Below are 9,754 nucleotides of genomic sequence, written 5' to 3'. Positions count from 1 at the left end.
TATAGAGGCATAGGCAGTAGTTGAAAATACAGGTCCTAGAGACAAGGAAGTCTGGGTTTGAATCCAGACTCAGCCACTTTCCAGCTGTGTAAACTGGGACAAGTCCCTGTTCCTCTCTGAGCCTGGAGCTACCTGCTTCACTACCCTGAACTGATGAATGGAAAGCACTTGGTACAAAACCCAGCACAGACTTGGCACACATAACTCATAGCTCAGTGTCATTAGAAGAATGCCAGGAGGGCTGGCCTCCATGCTGGAAGGGGCTCTAGACAAGGCTGACCATGTGAGGCATCAGGATCCACTGGCTGGTCTAGAGATCTCGGAACACCTCTCCAGACTGGTTCTCCCCGCCACTTCTGCCTCTCACTCACTTCTGCTCTTTCATACAACTGTAGTTTTCTTAGCCCCTACAACTGGGGTGGGGCTGCCGCAGGGGCCATCAGGCTGTGAGGGAGGTTGACGCAGACACAGTAGGTAAGAGGCCAAGATGTACAGTCCTGAAAGAGGGCAGGAGGCTGGTGACTCAGTGGGTGAGAAAATGCAAAGACTGGGGCTATCTTAGCCCAGAAAAGGACAATTTTTTCCCCCGAATTATTTTCCTTCTTTTGTTTCTTTCTCCCCTCCCTCTCTCCCTCTCTCACTCCTTCCTGCTGTTCTTCCTTTCCCTCCATTACTTTCTTTACTCCAAAGGAAATTTAAGTGGAGGATGTAAAAGCATATGTTATTATTAATTTTTGCAAATGTGCTTAACTGAGAGGCACTGAGCAGAAAGAAGAACACAATTGTATCTCCATTATCTTCATCTGGACCACTAGATACCAGTCACCCACTCACTCAGACAATGGCGGAAAGGACAAGCCAGCCCCCAGGGACCTGACCCTGACAGCTCACCTGTCGGCACACCTCCCCTGAGCACTGCATCCTCACCAACTGCCTGGGGTCCCTGAGACTGCCTGCTCACACTCACCTCTGAGCCTTCCAGTCTGCTGTTCCCTCTGCCTGGAACATCCTCTCCACTCCCCCATAGACACCCTCTAGCAGCTCTCCTGGCTGACTGCTAATTGGCTTTAGGATTCAGGGAGGCATCCTGCCTTGGGTGCCTTCTCTGATGGCCACAGATCAAGTTAGGGGTCTTCTCTGGCTGCTTATCCTCATAGCATCTGCTCCCGGATGTGACAGACAACTTGTTTTGCCACCCTGTGGTCCAGCAGCTTTCTAAGGGAGGGCTGGGACCAGCTCTCATTTCCCTGTGTCTCTCACCCCTGCAAGGTTCTGGCCACAGACAGCAAAGCCTAAGCACATATTTGTAGAATAAAGGGATAAAAGATAAGGCATCCCAGATGGGAGTAGTGGGTCAATCTTAGCACTTGGGGAGTCTGAGATGGGGGGATCACTTGAGGGCAGGAGTTTCAGACCAGCCTGGGCAACCCAATGAGATCCCATCTCTACAAAAAAAAGAAAAAAATTGTTCTTTAATTAGCCAGACGTGTTCGTGTGCATCTGTAACCTCAGCTGCTTGAGAGGCTGAGGTGGGAGGATCAGTTAAGCCCAGGAGGTTGAGGTTGCAGTGAGTTACCATCGCACCGCTGCACTTCAGCCTGGGCAATGGAGAAACACCCTGTCTCAAAAAAAAAAAAAAAAGAAGAAGAAGAAGGCAAGGCATCCCTGGTGGAAGTCACTCTGTAGACCACAGGCTAACAGAGCGTGGTGGTTGGGCAGGGAGGAGTTGGGAGCTGCACCCGGCACCTCACACAATGTTATCACGGAGCTGAGGACAAAACAGCTTCCAGAGTTGGGTTTGAGTCCCAGCTCCTCCAATGATGATATGACACCCTAGACATGTGCTGGGATGTCCTCTGAGCCTCAGCTTCCTCACTGCAATTTGGAGCTCTGTCTCTTTCTGGCAGAGGGTTATTGGGAAGACCAAATGAGATCATGTCCCCCTCCCAAACCCTGCAAGTCCTTTGTGTCGCAGTTAGAATGAAGTCTATAGCCCTGTCCACTCACAGCCTGTCCCCCTTCCCCACTGGCACCCTTGCACACGGAGCCCCCTCCAACCTCACCCCTCCACACACACACTGAGCCCTGTGCTGTTCCCTCTGCCTAAATGGCCCTTCCCTCAGACATCTAGATGTCCTTCCTCTTTCCCTCAGTCTGCCTCTCAGAGCAGTCTTCCTGACCACTACAACGGTGCCTCCCCAACAGCAGCCTGCGTCACTCCCCACCCCCGCCCTGCTTAGCAGCATCGCTCCCTGGCTGACATTACATCATGAATTTATTTATTTGTTTATTGTCTCCCTCCCCTCCATGAGGGCAGGAACCTTCATCTGTCTTGTTGACAGTAGCATCCCTAGAACCTAGCTCAGGCCTGACTCACAGTGTGTGCTCAGTCCACATTTGGGAAACCAATGGAGAGAAGAATGGCCCAGAGATGTGCTCAGGAACCCAGTTCCCTGACCTCCCATCCAGGCTGCACCCCTCAGGAGTCTAGGTTCCTGCTGATTGGTGGAGTCCAGGACCCAGGGCTGGAAAGTGTCCACCCACAGGGCAGATGGGCCAAGGCCATGTGCTTGAGGTGTGCAGGGCTGGGAGAGGGGGTCAGCCCCAGCTCCCATATGAGGGACATGTGCCTTGTCTTGCCCCTGCTTTGGCTAGAGGGTACCCTGTTCACCAGACATGAGCCCAGGTGGCCTAGGCTCTCCCCTGGCTTGGCTCTGGCTTTACCCCAGAGCCCTCCAACTCGCAGACCTCCAGGCAAGGAGGGCTGGGGACCCACCTGTCCCAGCCACTTGTCTTTTCTCCAGTAACAGAGCCCAGAGGGGTCCCTGCCTGGGCCCAAAATCACACAGCAGATTGGGGTAGAGTCAGAGAGGACCCGAGACTCCTGTACCAGCCTGGGCATCCCCTCCACTGCCAGGGAAGGACTGTACCCAAGTCACATCTGTACCCAGGCTGAGGTGTCCGAAGCCCAGGCTGAAATCCGGTTGCTGCTGCAGAGACCAAAAGTTTCCAAGGCCTTGTCAAGTGGGCTGTGTCAGACGATCCCCAGGCCTGTCACTGGCTGCTCTTCGGCTCAGACACCTCAAACCTCACCAAGCACTTCCATTTCTGAGGGAATAGAGGTCGTGGCTTCCCTCAAGCACCCATTTACCCCACCCTCCTCCTCCTCTTCCTGCAAACTTGAGTCACAGCTGCCGTGCTAGGCGCAGGCCCTAGGGATGTCTGAGTCAGCCTGGCTGGGGTTCCAGTCCCGACACCGCCCTTACCAGCTGGGAGACTCCGGTAACCTCCAACCCTGCCGAGCCTCCACTTCGACATCTGTGAAACAGCCATGAACAAGCAGGCCTCAAAGGTCAACTCCTGTATGCAGGCACATAGCATGCAGTAGGTACCCAATAATAACAGCAGCACCCACATGGAACCCCTTATGGTAGCCCTTCTCCTCTGCACTTTCACGTGGCATCTCATTTACCCTTCACAACAACCCAACCAGGAAGGCACCATTGTTATCCCATTTTACTGATGAAGAAATTGAGGCACAGGGAGGTGAATTTACCAGCCAGCTCACAAATGGACTAGTAGATGGCAGTTTGGGGATTGGAGCCCAGAGTCTGTGCTCCTGTCCACCCACTCCCAAATGGGGGCTATAAAACAACATTCTTCCTACGTGCCTGGCAGTGTACTGAGAATTTGAGTCTTCAGTACGTGCAATCTTCACAACAGCCCTATGAGGTGGGGGTTATGAGGAGCCACCATTTTACAGATGGGTAAGGCAAGACACAGAGAGAGGATGTGGCTTGCTACAGACCACATGGCTAGTGAGCATAGGCGCCAAGATTCCAACCCGTTTCCCATCCTGGCCAAGAATAACACTCCTGCTTCTTCATATCTCCGAAAGAAGCCACGCTGTCTCCGTCCCTGGCTGTGACTTGGGCTGCTTGTCCCTTCTCTGCCCACCCACCCATCCCCAGGGCTGTGCTGGGGAGAGAAGGTGGTTCCTGGAGCCCTCCAGCCTCTGAAAACCATGGCAGTGGGGCAACGTAGAGGATGGGCTTAAAGCCAAAGAAACACAGCTGCTTCTTCTTCTTCTTGTTTTTTTGTTTGTTTGTGGTTTTTTGTTTTTTTTTTTTTGAGACGGAGTCTCACTCTGTCCCCCGAGATTGCAGTGACGTGATCTCAGTTCACAGAAAGCTCCACCTCCTGGGTTCATACCATTCTCCTGCCTCAGCCTCCCGAGTAGCTGTGACTACAGGCACCCGCCACCATGCCCAGCTAATTTTTTGTATTTTTAGTAGAGACAGGGTTTCACCGTGTTAGCCAGGATGGTCTCAATCTTCTGACCTCGTGATCCGCCCACCTTGGCCTCCCAAAATGCTGGGATTACAGGCATGAGCCACCGCGCCCAGCTTTTTTTTTTTTTTTAAAGACATTTTAAAGATTTTTTAAGAATCTTGCTCTGTTGCCCAGGCTAGATGCAGTGGCATGATCTCGGCTCACTGCAACCTCTGCCTCCTGGGTTCAAGCAATTCTCCTGCCTCAGCCTCCCGAGTAGCTTGGATTACAGCCATGTGCCACCACGCCTGGCTAATTTTTGTATGTTTAGTAGAGATAAGGTTTGCCATCTTAGTCAGGCCAGTCTTGAACTCCTGACTTCAGGTGATCTGCTCACCTCGGCCTCCCAAAGTGCTGAGATTTACAGGCGTGAGCCAACGTGCCTGTCCCTGCTTCCTAGCTATGGGACCTTGATTCAGTTCCTGTACCGTGCATCAGTTTCCCCACTTATAAAAAGAGGTTACTAAAAAGGATGCCTCACTCAAGGGTGTGAAGACCCAGTGAATGAAGTGTTAATAAGAGCTCCACATACAGCGATGCTGCAGTTCAGCTGCACCAGGGTGGCCTCCCTTGACTTGCTGGGAGTTACAATGAGGAAGGAAGGACATTAAACCTGCAGGTCTTTTCAGAGAAAGTGCGTTTCCTAAAACCAAATCCTGCCCTTGCTCCAAAACTTTCAGTGGTGGTTTCCCATTACCATGCCACAGTCCCAGGGTCTCCCCTGGCCTTCAAGTCTGGCACGGTCTGACCCTGCCAACATCCCTAGTGCCACCATCTGTCAGCCCCTCCTTGCTCCTGCTCCTGGTCTGCACGTGCTGTTCTCTTTGCCAATAATGCCATTTCCTTAGCCCCCTGGTCCCGCTGGGGAACGCCTCCTCATCCTTCAAAGCCAAGCGGGAGGGGAACATCTTTGGAGAAGCCGCTTGACCTCCCAGGCAGAAGGGGTCACTCTCCCTGGAGATGATGTGATAATGTCATTAACCACACTGGATTAGAATCATCAGAAGCCGTTCCTGCCTCTCCCACCAAGCAAAGGGCTCTGGAGGCCAGGAAACGCCGATGAATCTTGCCCACATCCCCAGAGCCCAGCATGGGGGCGGGCTCAGGTTACGTCAATCGTGTTTGAAGACTGAATAAATGAATGTCTTCGTTTGCTACCCTCAGAAGCCCAGTCTGGAACAAAAATTCCAGTGCAAGGTTTTTGGTTTGAATGCGATCCCAAGAATCACGTTTAGGTTGTCAGGGAAATGACACAGGAAAGGGAAGAAGCCAATAAAGGGTATGGGAATTAGCACATAACACTACGGACAGCTGGAGAACCTTGGGTGATGATGCGGAACTGTTTTTCACTAACTCTCACCAGGTCAGTCATGCATCAAGGCTACTGGTGGGATAGCACTTTACAGCCTACCCTAGCACTACGGCGGCCTTCTGGGGCAGGTGCCAGCAGGCTGCAGCTGCTGGATGAAGCCCCCAGGCACAGTCACTGGTCCTCGGGTGCTCAAGCTTAGCTGGAAGGCTTCAGGTTGCTGTGCAAGGGAATAGTCAGTACCCAAAGGATATGTGCACGTGTTACAGTGAATGAATGAATGAATGAATGGAGTATCAAGAAAAGAGCCGCATATCTTCAGTCATTGAGCAGACACAGCCCTTCTGCTGTGTGGCCCTGGACCAGCCATCATGCCTTTCTGACCCTGGTTTCCTCTTCTATAAGGCAGAAATGCTAGCCCAGCCTCCCAGGAGATAAAGAGTGGGAGTTCCCCGGAGAGTGAGAAGGGTTCCACCTGGGCTCCCAGACTCAATCTCAGCTCCAGGAAGCAGGACATGGCCCCAGTGAGGGTTCTCTGTGGGTGAAGAAGCCACAGGAGGCAGGCACAGTGCCCCGGTTGGAACCACAGGGCCCCTGAAGCAACCACATCATGGCCACCACAGCCTCCACCATCCCACAGCAATTTCCGCTGCTGCCTCTCCCCAGGGCAAGGTCTCCCACCAATGGCTGTCTGTCCCCTCTGCCAGCACCTGCCCCCCGGTGGGGCCTGCAGCATGGCTATGGCTGCTGCAGGGCAGGCTGGCAGCTGCTCCTGTGTGCAGCAGCGTGTTTGTTTTGAAAAGCCACAGAGATTCCTGTGGTTAGGGGCTCATGTTCCATGTAGCACAGGTTCGAATCCCAGTTCTACCACTTGTGACTGTGGGCAAGTCATTTCATCCCAGTCCTCTCTGGTCTCATTGATCAGATGGAACTAACATTCTATTGTCCCCTCTGGTGGTCTCAGCTCCAGCAGTTTGTGAGATGGTTGCCTCCACTGTTTTCCCTACTGCAAAACCTATGAGGACACAGTTATCTTGCCTCCTGCCCCAACCCCAGGGTCTTGAACACAATAAGTGCCCAATAAATGCTTGGTAAATACATGAATTATTGTCTGACCCGCCTTGCTCTTCCAGTCCAAACTTAAATGTCGCCTCCTCCAGGCAGCCTTCCCTGATTCCTTTTCTGGGTTCCCAGAATCTCTTCCAACTCCTTTGGCCTCTTTCCTGCAGCTGATTGGCCTACTGGGTGTGGCTGCCCATTATCGGACACAGCCCCCTCAACCTACCTTTCCCCACGTTTGCGCGGGGCCTGCGGGCCTGCCCGCAGTGAGGGAATGAAGGGCTGGAAGGAAGGGGAGGGAGAGAGTAGGCGGCGCAGATACATCTAGAAGGCTCGGGAAGGCGGCGGGAGATTCTCAAAGGCCGGGCCAAGCCCTGCAGCCTCAGCAGGCCAAGATGAGAGCAGGGGCCCGGCCGGAAGGAGGCGGGGGAGGGGCGGCCAGGGAGCTGGACGCGAGCGGGCGGACGGGCGGGGGCGGGGGCGGGGGCGGGGGCGGGGGCGGGGGCGGGGGCGGGGGCGGGGGCCTGGTATTTCCTGAGGTCCTTCAGGAAATGCTCGGGGCCACCCCTGGGCGGGATCGGCAGTGGGATGGGCCTGGGAGGGAGCCGCAGGCGCCTTCCTCGCGCTGCCCTGGGCTCTCTGGCGCGCTGTCCCTGCGAGCCCTCTTCCCCGTCGCGGAGGCGCTACTCAAGCCCCATTTTACGGAGGAAGTAACCAAGGCTCAGAGAGGGCCATCGGGGTCACAGTCCCTCCGGCACAGTTCTGCGGCTGCGCCAGCACCGGCCCACTCCCTCCACGCCCCGTCCCCTGCCAGGGCTGCGGCATCAGCAGGACTCCGCATCCCCGCCGGTAGCCGAGGGCCCGGGCCGGGCTCCCTTTGGCAGGGCCAGGGCAGAGGACTGGGAGACGGGGCAGGAAGGCGAGGCGGAGCCCGGCGTACCCCTCGCACAGACCGCGCAGCGCGCAGCCCCGGCCCTCAGGGAGAGCAGTGCCGGCCACCCTGCCCCGGATCGTCGTCCTCTGCCTTGGCCCTCCCGGAGACCCGGACACGGCCAGGCAGGACCCCGCGACACATCAGACGCCCCATCTTACACTCGGGACCCTGAGACACTCATTGTTCACCAGGCGACTCGCTCCCTCCGCTGTCGGAGGAGTCAGAGTCCATCGGGACTGGATGGGCACCGTGTGCTTGAGTTCAAATCCTGCCTGACCACCGGCTGGCTGGCGCTTTTCTTGTCTAAGCCACAGTTCCCTCTGTGTGGTGAAGATAACAGCACAGCCTGCCTCAGAAAGTTGCAGTGAGAACTAAATGCGTTCTGCTGGGCGCGGTGACTCAGGCCTTAATCCTAGCACTTTGGGAGACCTGGACCTGAGGATGGCTTGAGGTGAGGAGTCCGAGACTAGCCTGGTCAACATCGTGAGACCTCCGTCTCTACTTTTTTTTTGAACTGGAGTCTCGCTGTGTCGCCAGGCTGGAGTGCAGTGGCGCGATCTCAAGTGAGCGATCTCAGCTCACTGCGACCTCCGTCTCCCAAGTTCAAGCGATTCTCCTGCCTCAGCCTCTGCAGTAGCTGGGACTACAGGAGCCCGCCACCACGCCTGGCTAATTTTTTGTATTTTTGGTAGAGACGGGGTTTCACCTTATTAGCCAGGATGGTCTCGATCTCCTGACCTTGTGATCCGCCCGCCTCGGCCTCCCAAAGTGCTGGGATTACAGGAGTGAACCACCGCGCCCGGCCTACAAAATTTTTTTTTTTTTTTTTTTTTTTTGAGACGGAGTCTCGCTCTGTCACCCAGGCTGGAGTGCAATGGCCGGATCTCAGCTCACTGCAAGCTCCGCCTCCCGGGTTCACGCCATTCTCCTGCCTCAGCCTCCCAAGTAGCTGGGACTACAGGCGCCTGCCACCTCGCCCGGCTAAGTTTTTTTTGTATTTTTAGTAGAGACGGGGTTTCACCGTGTTAGCCAGGATGGTCTCGATCTCCTGACCTCGTGATCCACCCGTCTCGGCCTCCCAAAGTGCTGGGATTACAGGCTTGAGCCACCGCGCCCGGCCCCTACAAAATATTTTTTAAAACACGTTGATCAGTATAAAGCCCTGTGCCTGTGCTCAATCTGCTATTGTGACAAAATCGTGCTCAGGCCCCTCCCACCTGCAAACAAATTCTTTGACATTTACCCACCACGGTTTCCTGCGCAGTCTCTCCTTTCCCTCCCCTTCTGAATTTTAACAAATATCCCTCTTCTGTAAAGTGTTTGGCTGAAAAAAAAAAAAAAAAAAGGAAAACAGATCACAATGGCTTAGACAAATAAGGGTTTATTTCCCCTATCACTGTGAACCTGGAGACCAGCCATGGTTGGCATTGTTTCCCCAGCCCGGTGATGGCAGGGCTGACGTCCTCTGTAAAGCCCTTGGCGTTTCCCTCTTGTTTACAGCGCGGCTGATGCTGCTCCTGGCGTTGCATCTCCCTCCGCATTTAAGACAGAAGGGAAAAGGAATGATAACTTTCAGGGTTAATTGAAAGCATTTGTCAATTTTGTCAATAATTTCCCAGGCACCCCACCCCCTCACCCCCCACGCCCACCCCCGACCCACACAATGAGATCTAATGAGACTCCTTAGATGTCATTGGCCAAAACCGTGTCACATGGTCACTCCTAGCTGCAACAAAGGCTGAGAAGGTAATTAGTTTATCTTTTCCAACCTCCACAGTGGAAAGCAGCAAGGAAGAGGGGAATTGGGAATGGCACACATGGGTCAGTCAGCTATTATAATAGTGTCTGCCACACCTTACCCCTCCGTCTTCTTCCAGCCCCTCCATTCCCCAGGACCTGCCCTCCAGCCACCCCTGACCTCCTCCTTCATCCAGGGGCCACCTGTTTCCATTTCTTTTGGGATGTCAGAAGCTCACAACTCTGGGGCTGCACTTCTGCAGGATAGCAATCAGATGACACTGAGTAGAACTGCATCTTTTCTTCTTCTTCTTCTTTTTTTTTTTTTTTTTGAGACAGAGTCTCACTCCATCACTCCAGTCTGCACACTAGCCTGGAGTGCA

At 54.3% G+C, this 9,754-nt stretch overlaps 1 long non-coding RNA gene across 1 annotated transcript; it reads right to left on the bottom strand.

The window, feature by feature from the left end:
* Positions 1-200: 200 nt before the first annotated feature.
* LOC106993918 (uncharacterized) lies at positions 201-7,125 on the bottom strand. Its single transcript, XR_003723650.2, has 4 exons — positions 6,927-7,125; positions 3,267-3,360; positions 2,948-3,108; positions 201-497 (listed from the first exon to the last, which is right to left on the bottom strand). It is a non-coding gene; the product is annotated as an uncharacterized LOC106993918 (long non-coding RNA).
* Positions 7,126-9,754: the final 2,629 nt, after the last annotated feature.

This window comes from Macaca mulatta, chromosome 16 (assembly GCF_049350105.2).
Source record: "Macaca mulatta isolate MMU2019108-1 chromosome 16, T2T-MMU8v2.0, whole genome shotgun sequence".
NCBI lineage: Eukaryota > Metazoa > Chordata > Mammalia > Primates > Cercopithecidae > Macaca > Macaca mulatta.
The sequence above is the reverse complement of the archived record's forward strand: the minus strand, read 5'-3'. Positions and strand labels throughout refer to the sequence as shown.